We start from the raw sequence: 26,293 nt of genomic DNA, 5'->3' as shown, positions 1-26,293 counted from the left end.
TGCCCCACCTTCCCAACACAAATTCAGTGAGCTGCATGAGAGGCATTTTCCATATGTCCTCCTGGTTCCCTTGCCCAAAGAACACCCCAAAGAAGATGTTGTGTCTGCAGAAAAGGCAGATATAGGCGTGACACCCACTTTTATTGTCCCTCCTGTCCTGACCAACCTGCTCTCTGCATCAGTGACTGTTTCAAATGCTACCACACACTAGTGGAGTATTAGCATAGGGTACAGTACTACACAGTCCTAGGGCACACTTACACAGGATCTCGAAAGATGAGATGGCCATTGCATTTTGAGAGACCCTAATCTGGAACGTTTACAGGTTACAGTTTATATAAAAGTGCAAAAAAAACACACAAAAAAAGCCATAAATAGTTGTGGTTTTATTTTTCTTCTCTCTCTATTGTTCTCTCTCTTATGTTCGCTCTCTATTGTCCGCTCTATTGTTCGCTCTCTATTGTTCTATATCTATTCTTCTCTCTCTATTGTTCCTGTATTTTAGAACTGTAATGTTTTATTTTTACTATGTTTTATTGCATTTGCTTTGCAGGTATGGTATGTCTTACTTTTATACTGTAATGTTACGTTGTTTTATTGTTAACCATCATTGGCTTAGCAGGTACTCCATTCAGCTTCAGCACGGATTTATTTATTCTGACAGCAACAGTATTTGCTCCCACGATACGTAAAGCCGTGACTCCAGTGCTGTCAGAGGTGATTTTATCACCACAGTTAAAAAAAAAGAGCATATATGCCGAAGCATGGGGGCAGGGGTGGAGGAGCGATTTGCTTCTAACATTAGGGGAGCATTGCCCCCATGCTTCGGCATATATTTTTTAGGCACAGATTGCGTTAAAAAATGTTTTATTTTTACTATGATTGTATTTGCTTTGCAGGTATGGTATGTCTTACTGTTATACTGTAATGTTACTCTGTTTTATTGTTAACCATCATTTGCTTAGCAGGTACACCATTCAGCTGCAGCACTTAGGTTTATTTCAGATTTCAATTCAGATTTATTCATCTTGACAGCAACAGTGTTTGCTCTCACGATACGTAAATCAGCGACTCCAGCGCTGTTGGAGGTGATTTCACCACCACAGTTAAAAAAAAAAATGGTACATGTATGCCCATCATTAGAAGTGGGTGGATAAAGGGCGGTATTCTAATGGTGGGCATACCCAATGATCAATCTCTTTTTTTCGTTCAGCCCACAGGCTGCATGAAAAAAAGAACATTACAATATATGCCCATCAAGGACCAGCAACGTACTGGTATGTTGCTGGACTTTGAGTGGTTATACCAGAATAATGCCTGCAGTTTTAGGTATCATCTTGGTATCATTCTTTTTAGCTAGCGGTCGGCTTTCATGTAAAAGCAATCCTAGCAGCTAATTAGCCTCTAGACTGCTTTTACAAGCAGTGGGAGGGAACTTCCCCCTTCCACCGTCTTCCATGGTTTTCTTGGGCTCTTCTGTCCCACCGGGGAACCCAAGAATGCAGCAAAACCAGCTGACCATAGAGCTGATCCGAGACCAGAATGGCTCCATTCATCTCTATGGCCTAAGAAACCGAAAGCTACGAGCATTTTATGACTTAGGTTTCGCCTGATATAAACAGCGCCATTGGGAAATTGGGAAAGCATTTTATCACACCGATCTTAGTGTGGTCAGATGCTTTGAGGGCAGAAGAGAGATCTAGGGTCTAATAGACCCCAATTTTTTCAAAAAAGAGTACCTGTCACTACCTATAGCTATCATAGGGGATATTTACATTCCCTGAGATAATAATAAAAATGAAAAAAAAAAAAAAAAAATGAAAGGAACAGTTTAAAAATAATATAAAAAAGCAAAATTATATAATAAAAAAAAAATTACCCCTGTTACCCTGTGCTCACGCAAACGACTGCGACTGACCGCGAACCAAGCGTTGGTCTGGTGTCATATGTAAGCAGTAATTTCACCATGCATGTGAGGTATCACCATGAAGGTCAGATCGAGGGCAGTAATTTTAGCAGTAGACATCCTCTGTAAATATAAAGTGGTAACCTGTAAAGGATTTTAAATGCTTTTAAAAATGTATGTAGTTTGTTGCTGCTGTACGTTTGTGCGCAATTTTAAAGCATGTCATGTTTGGTATCCATGTACTCAGCATAAGATCATCTTTTTTATTTCATCAAACATTTGAGCAATATAGTGTGTTTTAGTGCATTCAAATTAAAAAAAGTGTTTTTTTTTTCCAAAAAAATTGCATTTGAAAAATCGCTGCGCAAATACTGTGTGAAAAAAAAATTTGCAACACCCACCATTTTAATCTGTAGAGCCTTTGCTTTAAAAATATATATATAATGTTTGGGGGTTCAAAGTAATTTTCTAGCAAAAAAAAAATTTTTTCATGTAAACAAAAAGTGTCAGAAAGCACTTTGTCTTCAAGTGGTTAGAGTGAGTGATGTGAGATACAAGCTTTTAATGTTGTGCAAAAAATTTCAGGACAGTTCAACCCCCCTTCCCAAATGACCCCTTTTTGGAAATTAGACACCCCAAGCTATTTGCTGATATGCATGTTGAGTCCATGGAATATTTTATATTTTGCCACAAGTTTCGTGAAAATTACAAAATGTTATTTTATTTTTTCTTCTTTCCAAAATGGGGTCATTTGGGGGGGGGGGTTGTGCTATCTTGACATTTCATGGCCTCCAAAACTGCAATAGGTGGTGAGGAAGTGAAATCACCATTTTACACCCTTATGTCACGTACACACGACCGATTTTGCTGTCGGAATAAACTCTGAAGGTTTCTCTGATGGAACTCCGATTGAATTCCGCATAAGCGGTCTTGCCTAAACACGATCACACCAAAGTCTGACCGTGCAGAATGTGGTGACGTACAACACGTAGGACGGGACTAGAAAATGTAGGTGCAATAGCCAGTAGCCAATAGATTCCGTCTCGTACTTGCTTCAAAGCATGCATAGTTTTTGGTCTGTTGGAACAGCATACAGACGAGCGGTTTTCCCGATAGGAATTGGTTCCATCGGAAATATTTAGAACATGTTCCATTTCTAGGTCCCTCAGAATTTTCGAAAAAAAAAATCCAATGAGACATACACACGATCGGAATAGACGATGAAAAACTTCCATCTGACTTTTTCTGTCAGACATTCCGCTCGTTTGTACGTGGCATTAGAAAGCCTGAAGGCAGTGATTGGTTTTCAGGGTCGTGTATACGGCTAGGCTCCCAAAAAGTCTCACACATGTGGTATCCCCGTACTCAGGAAAAGCAGCAGAATGTATTTTGGGGTGTGATTCCACATATAACCATGGTATGTGTGAGCAATATATCATTTAGTGACAACTTTGTGTAATTTTTTTTTGTCATTTTTCAATCACTTGTGACAAAAAAATAAAATATTCAATGGGCTCAACATGCCTCTCAGCAATTTCCTTGGGGTGTTTACTTTCCAAATAGGGTCATTTGGGGGGGGGGGGTTGTACTGCCCTGCCATTTGAGCACCTCAAGAAATTAGATAGGCAGTCATAAACTAAAAGCTGTGTAAATTCCAGAAAATGTACCCTAGTTTGTAGACGCTATAACTTTTGCGCAAATAAATATATGCTTATTGACATTTTTTTTACCAAAGACATGTGGCTGAATACATTTTCACCTAAATGTATGAATAGAATTGAGTTTATTGGATTTTTTCTATAACAAAAATTAGAAAATATATAATTTTTTTTTTCCAAATTTTTGGTCTTTTTCCGTTTTATACTACAAAAAATAAAAATCGCAGAGGCAATCAAATACCATCAAAGGAAAGCTCTATTTGTGGGAAAAAAAGGACGCAAATTTAGTTTGGGTACAACATTGCATGTCCGCGCAATTACCAATTAAAGCAGCGCAGTGCCAAATTGTAAAAAGTGCTCTGGTCATTGAGCAGCCAAATCTTCCGGGGCTGAAGTTGTTAATCTGTGAAAGGAATGTTCAGCTTTTGGTAACACCTTTGTTAACAGGTAAAACAAGAAGTGGTACATTTTAAAAACAACTGTGGTGAACCCTGGCGCTATTTCACGCTCATTTACTAAAGCAGCTATGACTGATTTTGACTGATGACACAGTCCATTGTGCCAAGCTGGGGGAAAAGAGTGGCTGGCAGACATAAAAGGTCACCTTTTTCCAAAGTCCTGTTTCATAAGAAGTTACCCTCACTGTGCATCATTGCTTCTTCTTGTTCTGGGTTCCTCAAAGTTTAATAATTAATCCCAGCTCTACTTAGACAGAACTAGTCTGGAATCTGTGAGTTGCGCAGACCCAGCAAGTGTCTGGGGCTGTAATGAAGCATTCTTAGTCACCTGGTCTGCTTCCATGTGTGCGCGTGTGTGTGGTTTAATGTTAGTATGGCTACCTCAGCAAGAAACTGGAAGTCTAAATACAGCCAAACAATTTACTTGGCATGCTTGATTGGTTTACCTGTCGACGTATAAACCTGCTAGCCCTTCAAATGGAACCAAAATCATGTACCACCAAAAAAGCTCTCTAATTCTCTACTATCTATATAAATGTATACTCTTTTGATAGCTCACAGGCTTTGCTAAAGCATGGAGCTCTGCTTCGTGAGGGAAGAAGGATCATTCGATGACTCTGAATACAGAATGTCCTTCTGGGTCATAACTGTATGCTCAGTATGGGTATTGCCACCCTCAGTATAATACCAATAATAATCATTGTTAGATTTGTGCATAAACAACAATACAAATTCAGATTTTGTGAACCTTACATTAGACAAATACTGTATTTAGTTTAGCTGTTTGCAATAATTCCTGCACATAATGTGGGACCATTAAAGTTAAATCATTGACCAAAATAATATCTGTAATTTTGTCTAGTATTGCACCTTGCATACAGCTACTGCTCTGATACAGCCGGGTAAACCCTTCATTACTGGGTCCAGCTTGCATGAAATATATCTCAATGGCTTGTTTTTTTCCTATCATGCTCTTTGTGTAAGAACTCCGGTTTCATGTTACAAAAATACAACCTTTTCCTGACAATATTATAATTTCTCTTTGCTTGCTCTGTTGTTAGTTTTAGCAAGATAACAAGTCCTTAGTTTCCATCTTACATTATTTTCCTGATGTCATGACATAATACATTATAACAATACCATAAGGTCATGCAGAGATGGCTGTAAATCCAAGGTTTTCTTAAGCATACCACTGCACTTGCAAGGAAATGGGACACATCAGTTTACAATCCACCCATTCTGCTTTGGATTAAAAAACAAATAAAAAGTACAATCTGTATATGAAAGAACAGAAAAATCATCAGCCAGATCAAAAACTATAAAACAGCTGGCTTCAGGTGGCATCTATCCTAACAGGGTGTGTGGACTTGATGTCTGTTTATATTTTAATTTTATTTATTACTCTCACATCATGGACCACACATCAAGTTATTATCAGACCTTTAGATTTCATTTTTGCAGAAAAAGATCTTATGTATCCTGTCCATCTAGGCTAACCATCTCATCCTAATCTAAAGTAGCCCCATATTACAAATTTCCTGTATTTAATATCCAACCAAAGGTTGTTTAAACTAATTAAAATATATCTATATCATTAATAAAATTGTTAACATCCTATAAAAAATGAAGTGATAATCTCAATATCACACCCTAATTCCAGAAAATAAGAAATAGTAGGTGACCCTGCGCTATGGTATCTATCAAGTCAAAAGAAAGTGGACCTAGTGATAAGGTCCAGTAGATGGTTGCCACAATTATCAAAAATGAGAAAGTAGTATATATATATATATATATATATATATATATATATATAAATAATAAACTTCAGGTGGGTTACCCTCTTTTCTTAGATCCTGTCCAATCAAGGCACCGTCAAGGTGGACTCCCAACCTTCCACCATAAATGGATAGAAAAAAAGACGTGGACCGATGCTTGATGCAAAAAGTCATTTACTGAAGATATTTCAATTAGTACATGCAAGCCACTGTACAGTTCCGAGCGCACATCGCTCTTCGTCAGGCTATTCTGGCTGTGTGTGAAAAGCCAAAACACAGATTTCCTCTTATCCACACCCAGTCTACCTCACACATGTGTATCAACTTAATTACTAAAAGACAAATAAACAACCACCTATAAAGAGAATTAACCCTGATTGTTTCAACAAAACAAGTGAAAAAATCTCCTAACCTTCAAATATACATTCTACTATATACATTAGTCATACTAATATACACATTTCTCTCTCATCTTCCATCACTATGATATTAAGTGGCAAGTAAGCTCTTTTAAAAAAATATATCTCATACAATATATTAGTAATGACATTCTTAATCGTATCTCAGATCTCATCAAAGATTCCAGTTAGTATTCTTTTGTTTCACATTCCCAACAGGAATTTCTTCCAAACGATCTACGGGAGAATAATACATATAAAACATGACTGTGATCCCCCTGTGTCAATTGCCATATCCTATACAAATAAGTATAAATCATAGTCCTTGTTCATACCATCGGGATGCAAGGACTGTAATTTATTGATCCACCAAACCTCACGTCTCCTAAGTTTTAGAATCCTGTCCCCCCCTCTTTTATCACGGGGAATATCTTCCAATATCATAAATCTTAAGTCAGTATCTCTGTGTCCCATCTCGGCAAAATGACGCGACACAGGGAGACCCGACTGGGGATGTCGAATTGTACTACGATGCTGTGCAATACGATCTTTTACCTTCTGGGTTGTCTCGCCTACGTAAATCAAATTACAGGGGCATATAAGAATGTAAATAACATAAGATGACTGGCAAGTATAGAAACCATTTATTGATATCCTAGTCTTTGTTACAGGATGATCAAAATGATTACCTTTGAGCATCAGATTGCATTGAACGCAACCAAGACAAGGATAACAGCCCTTCTTTTTCCTACCGAGAAAAGTAGTCCTTCTTTCCTCCTGATTTTCCGGTTTAAATTCAGATCGTACCAGAAAATCACGTAGGGTTTTATTACGCCGATAAGCCTTCATGGGAATCTGTTGGAATTCTTCTATCTGTGGGTATGATCGTCTTAGGATCGTCCAATGCTTTCTTAATACATTAAATATTTTATCACTATAGCTGTTGAATTGGAAGACAAATGGGATCCTAGGTCTGTCAGGATGATATTTTTTATTTTGTTGACAAATATCGGATGTTCGTAGGATTCTATTTAGTTCCCGTCTGATCAGACTCTCTGGATAACCCCGCTCCTTAAACTTACAGCACATCTCGTCCAATCTCTGATCTCTTATTGTAATGTCACTCACGATACGTGTAACTCTAAGCAATTGGCTTCTAACAATGGATCCAAACACATGAGGAGGATGGTAACTGTCATACCTGAGTAACTGATTCCTATCCGTAGGCTTGGTGTATATATCCGTTTCAATCAAACCTTGCTTGATATATACCCGTGTATCTAAAAAGGGAACAGAGTCCCCACCAATATGTATCTGAAACTGGATATTGGATGAAAAACTATTAATGGTTTCATTAAAGGCTTCAAGAGATTCAATGCTGCCCCGCCATATAGCAAAAACGTCATCTATGTACCGCCACCAGGTGGCGCAATGTTCCCGAAAACTTTCATTAATAAAAATGTTTCTTTGTTCAAAATCATGCATAAAAGAACATACATATGGCGGGGCAACATTGGAGCCCATGGCAACCCCAGTAAGTTGCACATAGAACTGGTCCCTGAAAAGAAAGTAATTGTTATGCAAAATTAATTTAAACAATTTTTCAAAAAAGAAGATCTGTGCCTCCGAGTATTCCCGACTTTCCCTTTTTAACCGTGGGTTATCATATTGTCCTAAAAGTCATTTAGATCCTTTCCAGCTAGACCAAGATCTGTATCGCCTTTTTCGTAATATTAGATGGAAGGTTCATTTTCTTCATAAACCATTTATTCAGAATGAAACAACTGAAGGGAGGTTGGATAATAAATCCTTGGGACTGATAACGAAATCTAAATCTGTTCCCCCTACTACCTATGTACCGGTTGAAATGTTTGTACAAGAAGTTACCCGAGACATTAAACATTTGATTCAACAAATAGATTTTAAAGATCATGTACCTAATAATTTGTCTCCTCATGAAAAATCAGCCTTGCGAGAGTTAACCAAGCGGAGAGATATCATTTGTAAGCCCGCGGATAAAGGGGGTTCGGTGGTTATTATGGATGCTCAGGCATATGAAAATGAAATCAAGCGCCAACTGGATGATGACACAGTATATAAACCCTTACACTCTGACCCCACATGGGGCATTAAAAAGACTTTAGAAAGTATTGTCAAGCCAGCATTTAAGGAAGGACTCATTTCGCATGACCTTCAAGATTTTTTGTTGCCATCACATACCCGGGTTCCGGTGCTGTACACACTGCCCAAGATCCATAAGGATAAACAGTCCCCACCAGGACGCCCGATTGTATCAGGGAATGATTCGATTTTTGTACCCATAGCTAAGCTTTTGGATAGAGTGCTATCGCCGTTGGTGAAAAATACTCCATCCTTTATTAAGGACTCTGGTGACTTTCTCTCTAAAATTAGGGGCTTACCTCTTATCAATGAGGATTTTATTCTTGTTACTTGGGATGTAACTAGCTTGTACACGTCTATTCCACACGAAGCTGGTATTAAAGCAGCGATCAACCTGATTAGGGAAAGTCGGGAATACTCGGAGGCACAGATCTTCTTTTTTGAAAAATTGTTTAAATTAATTTTGCATAACAATTACTTTCTTTTCAGGGACCAGTTCTATGTGCAACTTACGGGGGTTGCCATGGGCTCCAATGTTGTCCCGCCATATGCATGTTCTTTTATGCATGATTTTGAACAAAGAAACATTTTTATTAATGAAAGTTTTCGGGAACATTGCGCCACCTGGTGGCGGTACATAGATGACGTTTTTGCTATATGGCGGGGCAGCATTGAATCTCTTGAAGCCTTTAATGAAACCATTAATAGTTTTTCATCCAATATCCAGTTTCAGATACATATTGGTGGGGACTCTGTTCCCTTTTTAGATACACGGGTATATATCAAGCAAGGTTTGATTGAAACGGATATATACACCAAGCCTACGGATAGGAATCAGTTACTCAGGTATGACAGTTACCATCCTCCTCATGTGTTTGGATCCATTGTTAGAAGCCAATTGCTTAGAGTTACACGTATCGTGAGTGACATTACAATAAGAGATCAGAGATTGGACGAGATGTGCTGTAAGTTTAAGGAGCGGGGTTATCCAGAGAGTCTGATCAGACGGGAACTAAATAGAATCCTACGAACATCCGATATTTGTCAACAAAATAAAAAATATCATCCTGACAGACCTAGGATCCCATTTGTCTTCCAATTCAACAGCTATAGTGATAAAATATTTAATGTATTAAGAAAGCATTGGACGATCCTAAGACGATCATACCCACAGATAGAAGAATTCCAACAGATTCCCATGAAGGCTTATCGGCGTAATAAAACCCTACGTGATTTTCTGGTACGATCTGAATTTAAACCGGAAAATCAGGAGGAAAGAAGGACTACTTTTCTCGGTAGGAAAAAGAAGGGCTGTTATCCTTGTCTTGGTTGCGTTCAATGCAATCTGATGCTCAAAGGTAATCATTTTGATCATCCTGTAACAAAGACTAGGATAACAATAAATGGTTTCTATACTTGCCAGTCATCTTATGTTATTTACATTCTTATATGCCCCTGTAATTTGATTTACGTAGGCGAGACAACCCAGAGGATAAAAGATCGTATTGCACAGCATCGTAGTACAATTCGACATCCCCAGTCGGGTCTCCCTGTGTCGCGTCATTTTGCCGAGATGGGACACAGAGATACTGACTTAAGATTTATGATATTGGAAGATATTCCCCGTGATAAAAGAGGGGGGGACAGGATTCTAAAACTTAGGAGACGTGAGGTTTGGTGGATCAATAAATTACAGTCCTTGCATCCCGATGGTATGAACAAGGACTATGATTTATACTTATTTGTATAGGATATGGCAATTGACACAGGGGGATCACAGTCATGTTTTATATGTATTATTCTCCCGTAGATCGTTTGGAAGAAATTCCTGTTGGGAATGTGAAACAAAAGAATACTTACTGGAATCTTTGATGAGATCTGAGATACGATTAAGAATGTCATTACTAATATATTGTATGAGATATATTTTTTTAAAAGAGCTTACTTGCCACTTAATATCATAGTGATGGAAGATGAGAGAGAAATGTGTATGTTAGTATGACTAATGTATATAGTAGAATGTATATTTGAAGGTTAGGAGATTTTTTCACTTGTTTTGTTGAAACAATCAGGGTTAATTCTCTTTATAGGTGGTTGTTTATTTGTCTTTTAGTAATTAAGTTGATACACATGTGTGAGGTAGACTGGGTGTGGATAAGAGGAAATCTGTGTTTTGGCTTTTCACACACAGCCAGAATAGCCTGACGAAGAGCGATGTGCGCTCGGAACTGTACAGTGGCTTGCATGTACTAATTGAAATATCTTCAGTAAATGACTTTTTGCATCAAGCATCGGTCCACGTCTTTTTTTCTATCCATTTATGGTGGAAGGTTGGGAGTCCACCTTGACGGTGCCTTGATTGGACAGGATCTAAGAAAAGAGGGTAACCCACCTGAAGTTTATTATTATACTCCCAGTGAGTAAGTTACCTTCATTCAAGATGGACACAAATGGTTCCACATTTTCGTACACTCAGGAAGAGACCACACACATCATGTCTCAGATCTCAGGATCCAGAATTTTCCTAACGGGTAACACTTCTGCTTACAATTCCCGTACATGGGAGAAATTGAGAAGGAAACACATATCCTTGGAACTACATGGACTAACGCTAGCTGAGTACCATCGGGTGCAACGGATTCCGAGAGGTCTGAGGGTAAGATTGGCCCCGACCCTATTCAGTGATAATGATGAATACAAGGGCACATTTATGCAAATTTTGAATAAATGTTCATTCGATATAATGACCTTAACCATCTCATTTATACACAAAGAATTGTCTTCCCTGTCTGAACAACTTACCAAGATTGAATCAGAATTACGCTCAGCAATGAGTTTGGAGGAATTCAACAGATGTAAAGAGTTGGCTGATGAGAATATTAATAAATATCGGTTTGAGTTGGAAACTAGGAAACGCAATAAATTTGACCGGGACATTGAGGATTATGAAAGAAATCAGGTATACCGTTGGCTTCGTTCCTACAATCGACGAGGTCGTAACGAATATGGTAACCACAGGAGGGACATGTCCGATAACTCTTCAGCGAATACTGACACCGATTCCTCATCCAATTTTTTGCAAGGAGATCGGAGAGAGTTGTCCACTACTCGGATGCAAACCAGATCCCGTTACAACAGAGAAGGGAGTCAAGACAGATATCGCTACACACGAGGCAACCGTGGCCGATCAAGGGAGACCTAGTACACAATATCTCCAGGCGGGTCTTGTCATCAGAAGAGGTAGGACTTTTTAACCGTGGGTTATCATATTGTCCTAAAAGTCATTTAGATCCTTTCCAGCTAGACCAAGATCTGTATCGCCTTTTTCGTAATATTAGATGGAAGGTTCATTTTCTTCATAAACCATTTATTCAGAATGAAACAACTGAAGGGAGGTTGGATAATAAATCCTTGGGACTGATAACGAAATCTAAATCTGTTCCCCCTACTACCTATGTACCGGTTGAAATGTTTGTACAAGAAGTTACCCGAGACATTAAACATTTGATTCAACAAATAGATTTTAAAGATCATGTACCTAATAATTTGTCTCCTCATGAAAAATCAGCCTTTGCGAGAGTTAACCAAGCGGAGAGATATCATTTGTAAGCCCGCGGATAAAGGGGGTTCGGTGGTTATTATGGATCCTCAGGCATATGAAAATGAAATCAAGCGCCAACTGGATGATGACACAGTATATAAACCCTTACACTCTGACCCCACATGGGGCATTAAAAAGACTTTAGAAAGTATTGTCAAGCCAGCATTTAAGGAAGGACTCATTTCGCATGACCTTCAAGATTTTTTGTTGCCATCACATACCCGGGTTCCGGTGCTGTACACACTGCCCAAGATCCATAAGGATAAACAGTCCCCACCAGGACGCCCGATTGTATCAGGGAATGATTCGATTTTTGTACCCATAGCTAAGCTTTTGGATAGAGTGCTATCGCCGTTGGTGAAAAATACTCCATCCTTTATTAAGGACTCTGGTGACTTTCTCTCTAAAATTAGGGGCTTACCTCTTATCAATGAGAATTTTATTCTTGTTACTTGGGATGTAACTAGCTTGTACACGTCTATTCCACACGAAGCTGGTATTAAAGCAGCGATCAACCTGATTAGGGAAAGTCGGGAATACTCGGAGGCACAGATCTTCTTTTTTGAAAAATTGTTTAAATTAATTTTGCATAACAATTACTTTCTTTTCAGGGACCAGTTCTATGTGCAACTTACGGGGGTTGCCATGGGCTCCAATGTTGCCCCGCCATATGCATGTTCTTTTATGCATGATTTTGAACAAAGAAACATTTTTATTAATGAAAGTTTTTGGGAACATTGCGCCACCTGGTGGCGGTACATAGATGGCGTTTTTGCTATATGGCGGGGCAGCATTGAATCTCTTGAAGCCTTTAATGAAACCATTAATAGTTTTTCATCCAATATCCAGTTTCAGATACATATTGGTGGGGACTCTGTTCCCTTTTTAGATACACGGGTATATATCAAGCAAGGTTTGATTGAAACGGATATATACACCAAGCCTACGGATAGGAATCAGTTACTCAGGTATGACAGTTACCATCCTCCTCATGTGTTTGGATCCATTGTTAGAAGCCAATTGCTTAGAGTTACACGTATCGTGAGTGACATTACAATAAGAGATCAGAGATTGGACGAGATGTGCTGTAAGTTTAAGGAGCGGGGTTATCCAGAGAGTCTGATCAGACGGGAACTAAATAGAATCCTACGAACATCCGATATTTGTCAACAAAATAAAAAATATCATCCTGACAGACCTAGGATCCCATTTGTCTTCCAATTCAACAGCTATAGTGATAAAATATTTAATGTATTAAGAAAGCATTGGACGATCCTAAGACGATCATACCCACAGATAGAAGAATTCCAACAGATTCCCATGAAGGCTTATCGGCGTAATAAAACCCTACGTGATTTTCTGGTACGATCTGAATTTAAACCGGAAAATCAGGAGGAAAGAAGGACTACTTTTCTCGGTAGGAAAAAGAAGGGCTGTTATCCTTGTCTTGGTTGCGTTCAATGCAATCTGATGCTCAAAGGTAATCATTTTGATCATCCTGTAACAAAGACTAGGATAACAATAAATGGTTTCTATACTTGCCAGTCATCTTATGTTATTTACATTCTTATATGCCCCTGTAATTTGATTTACGTAGGCGAGACAACCCAGAGGATAAAAGATCGTATTGCACAGCATCGTAGTACAATTCGACATCCCCAGTCGGGTCTCCCTGTGTCGCGTCATTTTGCCGAGATGGGACACAGAGATACTGACTTAAGATTTATGATATTGGAAGATATTCCCCGTGATAAAAGAGGGGGGGACAGGATTCTAAAACTTAGGAGACGTGAGGTTTGGTGGATCAATAAATTACAGTCCTTGCATCCCGATGGTATGAACAAGGACTATGATTTATACTTATTTGTATAGGATATGGCAATTGACACAGGGGGATCACAGTCATGTTTTATATGTATTATTCTCCCGTAGATCGTTTGGAAGAAATTCCTGTTGGGAATGTGAAACAAAAGAATACGAACTGGAATCTTTGATGAGATCTGAGATACGATTAAGAATGTCATTACTAATATATTGTATGAGATATATTTTTTTAAAAGAGCTTACTTGCCACTTAATATCATAGTGATGGAAGATGAGAGAGAAATGTGTATATTAGTATGACTAATGTATATAGTAGAATGTATATTTGAAGGTTAGGAGATTTTTTCACTTGTTTTGTTGAAACAATCAGGGTTAATTCTCTTTATAGGTGGTTGTTTATTTGTCTTTTAGTAATTAAGTTGATACACATGTGTGAGGTAGACTGGGTGTGGATAAGAGGAAATCTGTGTTTTGGCTTTTCACACACAGCCAGAAAAGCCTGACGAAGAGCGATGTGCGCTCGGAACTGTACAGTGGCTTGCATGTACTAATTGAAATATCTTCAGTAAATGACTTTTTGCATCAAGCATCGGTCCACGTCTTTTTTTCTATATATATGTATATATATATATAAAATATAAGGAAGGTGTGTAGGAAAGAGAAATGAGAATTGCTGCCTCTACATAATACTACCAACTAGGTGGAGTATACAAATGAATGATGAAGTGTAGAAATGGTGCTATTCTGCTCTTGATATAGTATGATGAAAAAGCAGTGCCTAACAGTTACGCTGTACCTTTGGCTTCACACTAGTACTGTACAGAAAATTTAAGATGTTAAAAAGTAAAAATAATCATATAGTCAATAATTTACATTTATTTTTCAACTTTCGATATGTATAGTTTTCCTTTCACCATTCATTGAGGTTTTTGCGCCTATTTCATTTTTATTTTTCACGTCATTTCTCATTTTTTTATTTTTATTTTCTAATTAATTTTTTATTTTTCCTTGATCCCACCATCCATTTTTTAGGCGTCCTCTATAATGAATATCTTTGCATTTGCGCATACCTCCATCAGGGGGCGTATATGTGCATGAACAGGGAGTGGGCACCTATGTACGCACATTGGAGATATTTTAACATTTTAAAATTTATTCAATAAATTTGATTAACTTTTTAATTTTTTAAAATATTTTCATTAATCTTTCTGGTATGCGACTCCAATTGTTTTCTCCCATACACATACCTACGTATACATATATGTTCCTTTATGGTAGGGGTGTTAATGCGGGTATGTATGTTAACGTAAATGGTACTATAATTACCAAAAAATTATTTTTCTGTATTTTATGGTTACATTAATTCTGTTCAGCACAGATGTACAGGGTTATTTCTATCATATGCTCTTTATAGGTACATTTTTATTATTTTTTATTATATTTTTTATTTTTATTTATATTTTTTATTTTTTATTTTTATTTGTTTGGTACAGATGTATTTGGTTATAGCATGTAGTGTCCCTTATACCATGGCATAACTATATCAATTTACTGGTACAGGCATCACATTTTATTTTGAGTTTGCAATCCAGGGCTATTCATAGCCAATTCTCGTATGCCAGATAAGGTGTCAGCGTATTTTGGAGATATTTCAACAGAGAATAGCATGAAATACTTCAATTTACAATAATATATCACCTTTCTAACGGACTTCGGTCTGTAATATCTACCCCAAAATGGCCGCTGTATTCTTTCTATGTAAAGATACATTATTAAGTTTCTAGCGGGCTTTGATCTGCAAAATCCATTCCAAAATGGCTGCCGGGGTTTTTTTTCTAGTGTAAGCGCCATGGGGACACTACACCCTATAAATAGACTGGAGGTATAGCAAGATGGACGCTCCAGATGACGAAACGCATAGGGCGGTACCGTACATCTTTGCATCACTTCCGGTCAGAGCGGCGATTGTTTGTATACAGCGCCGGCTCCATTTTCATCCTATCTCACTGCTGCATGTATAATTTTGACTCAATGTGAGTATATATCTACCTATTTTTATTATAAATAAAGGCTTTTATAAAACAATATCACGCTATGGGCATTCGCTCTCTCCTGCATGTGACAACTTGGGAGAAAGCCAGCTTTTGATGTGTAGACCATCCAGCATGCCCCAGAGAGCTACACAGTGGATAAAACTGTGAATGTCTAATACCCCTGGAGGGTAATGCTATCTGGTGAGTGCAATACATTACCAGCACGGAAAAGTCACTTGGCACTATTGACACCTGAGAGAAAATAATCAGCACTAAACCTGAACGGTCACTGAACACAGTTTGGAGCACAAAGTCACTTTAATCAATGAAACTGTATTTTTTTTAAAACAGTTGGACTATTTTTATACTTAATATGCAATTGTTTATCATGAAATATTCACTATTTACATTTGTGGTTATATATTTATGGTTTGAATTCTGATACAGAGGATCAAACACACTTATTACTTATTTTTTTACTTGCAAAAAGTTTTTTTTCTTCAAACATCCTAATTCCAGAGGGTGTAACACTCCTAGTCCACTTTTGGTTTGTTTCATTATATTTTTGCTGCATGATTGTTGTTCTTTATGGTTTCAATTCATCACTTTGACACCCACCAGAGGGTGTAACACACCCATTCATTTTGTGGTTTTTGGCATTAGTTTTTATTATTGATACATTTTAGTGGTTTCTAGCACAAGCTTTTATCAGTCATCATATAATTTTATATTATTAGCAATTGCACCATTTGCACATTTTTCACTTGTTTTGTGATAGGCAAGGGGTTTAACACATTTACACCAATTTTTTGTCGGTTTGAAATTCGAAGTTCACCATATTCTTCAGGAAGAGTAACACCACTACATAATCTTTTTAGCCTAGCTGCCTGACCCAATAAGGCAGAGGGTATAACACCGGTTTTCACAGTTTCACTTTATCTTTCTATTGGAAACAATTCTGGTTTATTCTTATTTTTACTTTTTAACATCTTAAATTTTCTGTACAGTACTAGTGTGAAGCCAAAGGTACAGCGAAAATGTTAGGCACTCCTTTTTCATCATACTATATCGTGAGCAGAATAGCGCCATTTCTACACTTCATCATTCACACCCTAATTCCAAATGCACAGATAAATCTCATTAAAGAAGGATGGTTTACCTCATTTCCCTTTTTTACTGTAAATGCACCATTTCCACTATCAAAAGATATTGAATTAGTGTTATTTTATACTATGTGCACTTTTAAAATGTAACCTTCCTTTTACCATTCTGTTAGGAAAACAGATTTAAAATAACTGTGATCACATTGTTTATCATTAGATTAATTAAGCTGGTAAATAAAAGCTAAAAAGCAGAAATTAGCACGGGTGTCCTTCCAGCTTATCACTGATGTCTCATCCTAGTACATTCCTGTCATGAGAAAGAGAAAAGGGAAGGAGGCAAGGGAGGGGGGTCACGTCTACATAGAGCTACCAGGACACACAAAAGCGGTAGGACTAAAAGTTCCAGCATACCCATTCACACACAACATGATTATTTCTCTAAAATTGCTTACAGTTTTCCCATTTGTACACAAAACATGCATATTGTTTTCTCACTTTCTTTTAAACCACTTCAAAATTCCCCAACTTAAGTTAGTTTTACTTCCCTAAATTCTGATTTCCTTATTTTGTTCTTTGGTATCCCTTGCATCCTATGTACTGTAATCCCATACTTAAAGTGGTGTTCCGGCCAAAATTATACTTTTTAAATAAAAGTACCCCTATAATACACAAGCTTAATGTATTCTAGTAAAGTTGGTCTGTAAACTAAGGTCTGTTTTGTTAGTTTATAGCAGTAGTTTGTTATTTTATAAACTTACAGCAGGCCGTGGCCATCTTAAGTGTGGGCATCTGAAGCCAGACTGTATTTCTTCCTGGATCTCATCCTTGCAGATCTCGCACATGCTCAGTGCAGCACAAGCAGTGTAATAGGTTTCAGGTCAGGTTTCCATAGCAATGGCAGTGTCAGAGGAAGTTGCCGCCCCTTCCCAGAAGGCATTGCAAACAGGAAATGATGTGATGGGCCACGGCCAGGATAGAGGAAGTGAAAAATGAATACAGCAGGTATACAGTAGGTGCTGAGAAAAAAAATAAAAAAATATCCAATTTGTTTACAGTGCACAGTTTAGTGACGGATACTGAAGAGTTGTAAAAGTGGGTGGAACTCCACTTTAACTTATTCTAACTGCTATGATTAGACAGGCAGCCATAATGCTCATCCCATCTTCCTTCTCTGACCACATTTTAAAGTGGTGTTCCGGCCGAAATTATACTTTTTACATAAAAGCTTAATGTATTCTAGTAAAGTTAGTCTGTAAACTAAGGTCTGTTTTTTTAGTTTATAGCAGTTTATAGCAGTATTTTGGTCGTGAGAGTTGTAAAAGTGGGTGGAACTCCACTTTAAAGTATTCTGTTTGGACCAGGGCCAATATACAATTTGACTTCCATGTCTCTGTTTTTGGCTTTTTCTCATGTTTTAGAATTTACTAGTTGTGGTGCCTGACCCTTTAATTCATCCACAACTTAACACTGAAATAAACCTTTATGTCTAGTGTTCATTTGTCTGTCACCCTTGATCCATCCTGCTAAAATAGATAGCTGTTTCTCTAGCTGTTTAACCACTTCAATAATACCACATTTACCCCCTTCCTGCCCAGGCCAATTTTCAGCTTTCAGCACTGTTGCACTTTGACAAATGTGAGGTCATGCAACACTGTACCTAAACTAAATTTTTATCATTTTGTTCATACAAATAAAGCTTTCTTTTGGTGGTATTTAATCCCCACTGGGTTGTTTATATTTTTTACTAAATAAATGAAAAAAGACAGAATTTTTTGTTTCTGTTTTGCAAATTTTGCAAATGAATAATTGTTCTTCATAAATTTAGCCCAGAATGTATTCTGCTACATTTCCTTTGTGAAAATAACCCAAATCAGTGTATAATATTTAGTCTGTAGGAAAGTTATAGAGTCCACATACTATGGTATATATCTGAACATTGATCAATCCTGATGTACTCATTTCTATCATGTACTATCTCATTTCATGTGGCCCTAAAATTTCAGGACTGTAGAAATATCCCCCACATGACTCCTTTTTGAAAATTAGATAGTCCAAGATATTTAGTAAGAGGCATGGTGGGTTTTTTGAAGTTGTGATTATTTGTCATTTTTTTTTTAATAGGATAGTTTCATCATGTAACTGGTGTGATGGTGATTAGTGAAACCGACTGGTGACAATACGAAAAAAAAAGTTATAATTATTTTTACATTTTTTAAAGTTATTATATATTTTTTCTTTTTTTTTTAACACACTGTGACCAGAGCAATATAATGTTACCATAGTAACATTGTACTGCTCTGGGGAAGTGATCAGGATTTATTTCTATTTTTTTACACATTATGTTTGCTTATAGCACTACATTACATTGCTATAAGCAAGCATTTTACTAAGTGAAACTGATTCATTCAGTCTGATTTATTGTGATTAGCTGTGATTGGTTAAAGTTCATCACCTGGTACAGATGGGCTGTGATTGACCCTGTGTGTACCATGTGATCAAATTGACCAATCACAACTAGCTAGCAATACAGTTGTACACATTAGATGGCATGAAAGAAAACCATCCATTGTGTACAACTGTCCTGTGACCTGCTGTTATTTATCACAGCAGTCAGATGGTACTGGCAAAGAGCCGGTATTCTGATCGGTCATCAACCGTGTCTCCTGAGTACAGCCTGTGACATATCGTGTGGCTGCGTGTTTGGTGCTTCCTAAGAGGACATCATATGATGTCCACTCAGGATAACTAAACCACCGCCGGACCGTCATTTGTTTATAGGCCGGGAGGAAAGTGGTTAATATGCATGATTCTTGTGTCCCTGCAGACTTGATAATAATGTTACCGATTGTGGATCCCTCTCCACTTTAACCATTTATCTAGGGGCTCAGTATAGGCAGAACTGCACTTCAGTTCATATATTTCTGCAGCACTCCTCTTGCACTGGGCATTTTGAGGGTCTCTTACTGTAATGCTTTCCGTCTATCTATTAAGTTCTTGTGGTAAAACCAAGGAAGCTTAGACTTCTGAAGTGTATCAATGCTTTACTAAACAGAGAAACATCTGCACATACAAACTGTAGGATGTACAATACAACACAACTTATAGCTTACAAAAATATGCCTACAAATATAAGCATTCACAATATGTACACATTAAGTAAACTAAACAGGTGGCACAGTGGTGTAGTGGTAGCACTCTCACCTAGCAGCAAGAAGGGTCACTCGTTCGAATCCCAACCGTGACACTACCTGCTAGGAGTTTACATGTTCTCCCTGTGCCTGCGTGGGTTTCCTCCGGGTACTCCAGTTTCCTCCCACACTCCAAAGACATGCTGGTAGGTTAATTGGATCCTGTCTAAATTGTCCCTAGTATGTATGAATGTGAGTTAGGACCTTAGATTGTAAGCTCCTTGAGGGTAGGGACTGATGTGAATGTACAATGTATATGTAAAGCGCTGCGTAAATTGACAGCGCTATATAAGCACCTGAAATAAATTATAAATAAACAGTTACTCATCTTAGGGGTCAAGATGTCCTTCATAGTTGCTTGCTCAGAGTCCAACTCACAAAAGCATCTCCAAAGTTATCCAGCTTCTGGCAGCCATGTCTTCCTCTTTGTCCTTCCAAACACATCTCTTTTGTCCAAACACATATTTCTTTCCAACTCTCCCCAAGCCCCTCCCACCCATTTCCTGCATACACCAACTTCCTCTTCTGAGCTCCAAAACCTATCCATCTGGTTTATTTACATATCAATGAAGGGGGAAGGGCCTCTGTGAACATATGCTCTTACCAAACCTAACTCTATATTATTGCTATCAAAACAATACAAATGGCCATAGCAGCACACTTACCCTTCATTCCCTTACTTAATTTAATGTCCATAATGACAGGCCAGTCTTCTCTCTTCTCTACATGTTTTATACCCTCTTTCCTCTAAACTACTATTACAGCAGATGTATACTTCATATAACCTGTTAACAGCACTATTCTTCCTTCTCTTATCAATAACACTCCGGTAGACAGTAGACAGAAACGACATTAGATATAACCACCAATCAATACAGTTCGATTAAACGGAGTAAAATAGGTACTCTTTGTCCCGAAAATGCCTTACAGATCAAGGAAGTCTGAAAACTCAAATGTAACCAAAAGGCCTACCTCAGCCGGCTGATTTTCAAAAATTCCCAGATCATCTCAACGTTTACCTCGGGATCGGATCCCTACTTTCTAAAATATACTGGATTGCGCAAGACAAAATTCTATCCCCTCTGCTAAAAATACTATGAATCGAATAACAACCAACTCAAAGGCATCTTGCACATCTATGGTCTATTTTCACAAACCTCAGGAGAATCCATCCAAAACCAAATACCAAAATGGTTCACACTTATACCCTCTGCCCCATCAACAGATCAATGGTGCAAAGCAGTATCACTACCGTCACGACTTTCCCATTGCAACACACATTGGGAATCTCTACGAAAACTCTTTCAGCAATTGTACTACTCCCCCACCAGAACTGCAAAGTTCTACCCCAACACCTCCCACTTATGTTGGAGAAATTGTGGACTTCCAGTAACTCGATTCCATATATGGTGGGAATGCCTAGTCCTTAAAGTCTTTGGACTCAAATGTGAAATCTACTAAAATCAGTCATCCCCATGACAACCAAACTTTTACCTCTGGATCTCCTACTCGGATTAACAATTCCAATGTGGCCCAGACGATTCCAAACTGTAGCTAGCCACATACTCATTGCAGCACATCTGCCATTGGCTAAAAAATGGAAATGTCTACAACCACTAACCATCCAGGAACGTGACCATAATACTAAATAATCACTTCAAAATGGAATACCTTTTCTCTAAAGCTAAACTAACCAATGAGGAATTTTACACAGCTTGGGAACTCTGGCTCAAAGAACCTAGAAGCATAAAAACGCATTGATCCCCTGGACTCTCATAACCTATGGCGTTTTCCATTCTCCCAGTTCAACCTTCAATACTTTGCGGATAACACACAGTTCTCTGCAATATGCACTTAGGAATTCCACAAATCGAGTTATACCTACATGTGTGAATACCTGCTAACTTTAATCTCCATCTGAACTTACAGCTAGTTCTAGACACAGACTTCTCTAGTCTGTCATTACTATCAACCATTGTATGTATACTTTTTGTGCTATATATCTACTGAACCTTTGTATTTATTAATGCGCATGAACGTTATCCTTTGAGATTGTATTATCTCATTTTCTTTGTTGTTTTCTGTACTCCTTTAAAACTTGAATAGAGATTAACAGTAAAAAAGAAGAAATACTATAATTAGGCTTGCGGACAAGGGGGGTGGGGGAATATTAATCTTAAATACTGTATTTATCGGCGTATAATACGCACTCTTTTCCCCTGAAAATAGGGGGCAAATCACGGGTGCATGTTATATGCCGACAGCATACCTCGGAGGGGAAGGAGGGGGCGAACGCCGCCGGAATTCACGAGCCACCATCTCCTGTTTGCTCCGCTTTAACTCTGCTCTCACTCAGCTCCCACGTCACACACACAGTCCCGCCTCTGCCACTGGCATTGGACCAGTGTTCTGTCTATCACAGGAGCTTGTCTAATGCCGATGGCGGAGGCGGGACTGTGTGTGCTTGAGAGCCGTGTAAACAGGAGATGACGGCTCAGTGATTTTCTGCACTGTCCAGGCTGCATCAATGGTGAGGCTGCAGATGAGCATTGAGGCTAAAAAGGGGCATTGATCAGGCTGCATGCAGTTTTATATGATATATACTGTTTTTTTCTGCCTGGAAACACGAGATTGTCCATAGCAACCAAAAAGTGTCCCTTTACGTCAAAAGTGGTTTTAGACCAGCTAGAAAACAGCGATAGTAAATTAGAACACTTCCAGAATTGAGCGATAGTGAATCATGGGGAAATGTATTTTATTATTATATTATTATTTTTTATAATTATTTATATCTATTATATTATAATTTATGATTTTGTGTTTCAAAAATCATCATACCCGGGATATCTACTAAACTGTTGGTGGACAGATTTAAGTGTGTTATTGCTAAGAATTACAGGCCTACAATATAAAACGCCAAATTTCTATGCAAAATAATTGTACCGCTTTGAGACGCAAAAATCTGAAATAATCATACCACTGCACTTGCAAGGAAATGGGACACATCAGTTTACAATCCTCACATTCTGCTTTGGATTAAAAAACAAACAAAAAGTACAATCTGTATATGAAAGAACAGAAAAACCATCAGCCAGATCAAAAACTATAAAACAGCTGGCTTCAGGTGGCATCTATCCTAACAGGGTGTGTGTACTTGATGTGATGGGTCTGTTTATATTTTAATTTTATTTATTACTCTCACATCATGGACCGCACATGTGCTGCAGATGGATGGGCATTGATCAGGCTGCATTGATGTGATGTGCTGCAGATGGGCATTGTTCAGGCTGCATTAATGGGAGATGAGGAGGAGATGAGGATGCTGCAGATGGGCACTGCCCCTTATTTTAATTCAAAGTTGTTTATTTAAAAAAAAAAAAAAATTCCTGAAACTTCCCTCTTAAAATTAGGGTGCGTGTTATACCCCGATAAATGTGGTAAAAGTGATTAGGACACAGAGATGATGAGGATTTTGAATGAAGAAAGCATGTATACAAAATTACCTAGACACCCTACTAAGAAATTGAAGGAAAATTTTAAAAAAATGGATGAAGAAGGGAAGAAAAAGAAAAAATATAGTTAAAAAAAAGAGGCTACGTATTTGTTCCCTGATGCTCCTAAAAAACCCCAGGTAGACCCATTGTAAGTGAGGTGGAGCCACTTACAGCCGGTGTTGTCACCCTTGCCTGTACCTGTGCCCATACCTGTGCTATCCCTTCAGAGTTTCATGCCGCAGTCCATGACGCCATTGCTGCGTGGCCAATCAAACAGCCGGAGGATGCGAACCTGGAAGGAAGACCGGGTGAAGATGGAAGCGCCTGTCAGCTGTGACAGTGCGGAGCTGGAAGGGTTAGTTCCAAGGTAAGTATTTGATAATGTGCTAGTATGTGATGCATACTAGCACTTTATGCCTTTACCTTGCAAGGTTTAAATAAAAATAAAAATGGTGCAGTTTTCTACCGCTTTAACTATAGCAGAGCAGCTGCTTGGCACATGACCTGGAAGCTAGCAGCAATCACTGTACTAGCAGTGTCCTCTACAATGATTTCCAGCTTCCACAGGGATTCCACAGCCATGGCACAGACTGTACATAAGTCCAAGCTGGACAGAATTTATATGTGAATTACTGTGCTGAAAAATAATTTCACACTGTGGCTTCTAACAGAGTTTAAAAACACTTTTGTACTTAGTATACATGCCCCATATGTAGAATACATTTGGATGTAAAGTCAAAACAAACGTTGCTCTAATTTATTAGAAATAAATTATACAAAGAAACATGTAAGAGCAATGACTTGAATAGTCAGCAGTCAGGCTTGGATAATGTTTACTGTCTGTGTCTCATAGTGAAGATAAAACTAGGACAGAGGTGAGGAATGTCCTGGAGCCAATATTGCATAACTACAGATTGGAATCAAGTCAACCACCACTTGTTTTGTTACTAGAGACAATGTTGAGTGACATCACAAAGGAGGAAATAGGGCATTGAGTAAAGCTGGCCATAGATGGATAGAATTTCAAACACAAATTCTTAGTTTTAGGAAATTGTGTATGAAAATTATCAGAACATTTGTTTGTTGTTCATAAAAATTTCATTTGCTTCTAACATTTGATTTTGGAATGAATGGACTTTACCAAATGAAAACAGCATACGCTGTTAGAAATGTGTGTTCCAGAAATTTTTTCCAACCTGCTCCTTTTCACCATGGTTGAAAGGGGTTTAGTGGCTAGGGGCTAAGTGGTGTTACTGGCTGCATAGGAGGGGGTCACTTTGGAGCTGTGAAGTGGTGGGTTTAATAATATAATTCCCTATAATCTTCCCTATAAGCTCATATGGCCATATGAAGTCTGATATATTTCCAAGCAATTACCTTAAAGCCGTTTTTGCTGGTGGCTGCCACCATCTACTGCATGCATCTGATATCTCTAAATGTTATGCTATTCTTCTTTGTCTCCAAGGATACAAGGTCCTGAATAAGCAATATATGTGAAATGCGTCAACCTCTTGGGTTGTTTCAGGCAAAGAAGCTTTTGAATAGCTTTTGTATATATCACTATGCTGGGAACTCAGTGTACTCTCCTCCAAAGATCAGACATGTCCTGACACGCCCCCCTGCACAGCCATTCACTGGGAAGCTCGGTGTGCTTCTGCTTCTCCTCCCCCAGCTCTTATGCAGCTGGGAACAGAGGCTATGTAATCCCTTATAAAAATAGAAAAAATATATTTATAATGTTTTTTTACATCTATACAAAAATGTTTTGCATTTACTCTCAATTTGAAACTGAATGGGTTGTTTTCAAGAGGATCGTTTACAATCACTTTAAAGTGGTTGTAAACTCTCACATATACCCAGTGAAGTGCCTCAGGTGATAGGTTAGTTCTTTGTGTGCCGCTCAGGCTTCGTGAGGAGGGGGATATGCAAACAAGTGCATCCGCATCTGCTGCTCAGAGTGCCAGCATGGGATGGAGCCTGTCCTGACTCCTGTAATAGCATGAAAGGAGGAGGGGTGGCCCCTTAATGCCGGACATTTAGAGAATCCTATGGAGGTGGATGGAGTGGCAACCTCAGCCTGGACTCCGAGTCCAGGCTGAGGTTACCACTCCATCCACCTCTGTAGGATTATCTAGATGTGTGGCATTTAGGGGCCACTTCTCTTCCTTCCGAGCCCCAGGTGATACACAAAAATAAAAATCCTCCTTGATAGGTTTTACTTGTTTATCTGCAGTATTCTGCTCTGTAAACCCTTTTAAAAATGCAGATCATTTTAAAAATCTTTATTCATCTGTCAGCAGCACATAGGAGGGGGTGGAGAGACTGCAGTTACAGTGTGTGAGAGCTGATTGGAGGAAAGGAACACATGCCCCTCCACACAGCAAAAGAACTGTGTTATGGATAGATGAGCTCCGTGCTGATCTCTCCCTCCCCCTCCCTACCGACACAAATTTATCTTGTGTCGGGAAAACTTGTCAGAAGTGTCTCATGCTGATAACAGATGAAGGAGGCACCAGAGAGAAACAACACTTAGAGCTTTGGAGCGAGTTAAGTAAACACTACATATATGTGCTTTGCTCAAATTCCATAACTCAGGTTTGCAACCAAAAAGAAAGAAAAAAAGAAAAAACATAAATAGCACATTAAAAAGGCATTCAGTTTAAATGTAAAAATAAATAAAAAATAACTATACAATGGGATTTTTTGGGGGATTTTTAAAGTGCACAACCTCAAT

Source organism: Aquarana catesbeiana, linkage group LG04 (genome assembly GCF_042186555.1).
Source record: "Aquarana catesbeiana isolate 2022-GZ linkage group LG04, ASM4218655v1, whole genome shotgun sequence".
NCBI lineage: Eukaryota > Metazoa > Chordata > Amphibia > Anura > Ranidae > Aquarana > Aquarana catesbeiana.
The sequence above is the reverse complement of the archived record's forward strand: the minus strand, read 5'-3'. Positions refer to the sequence as shown.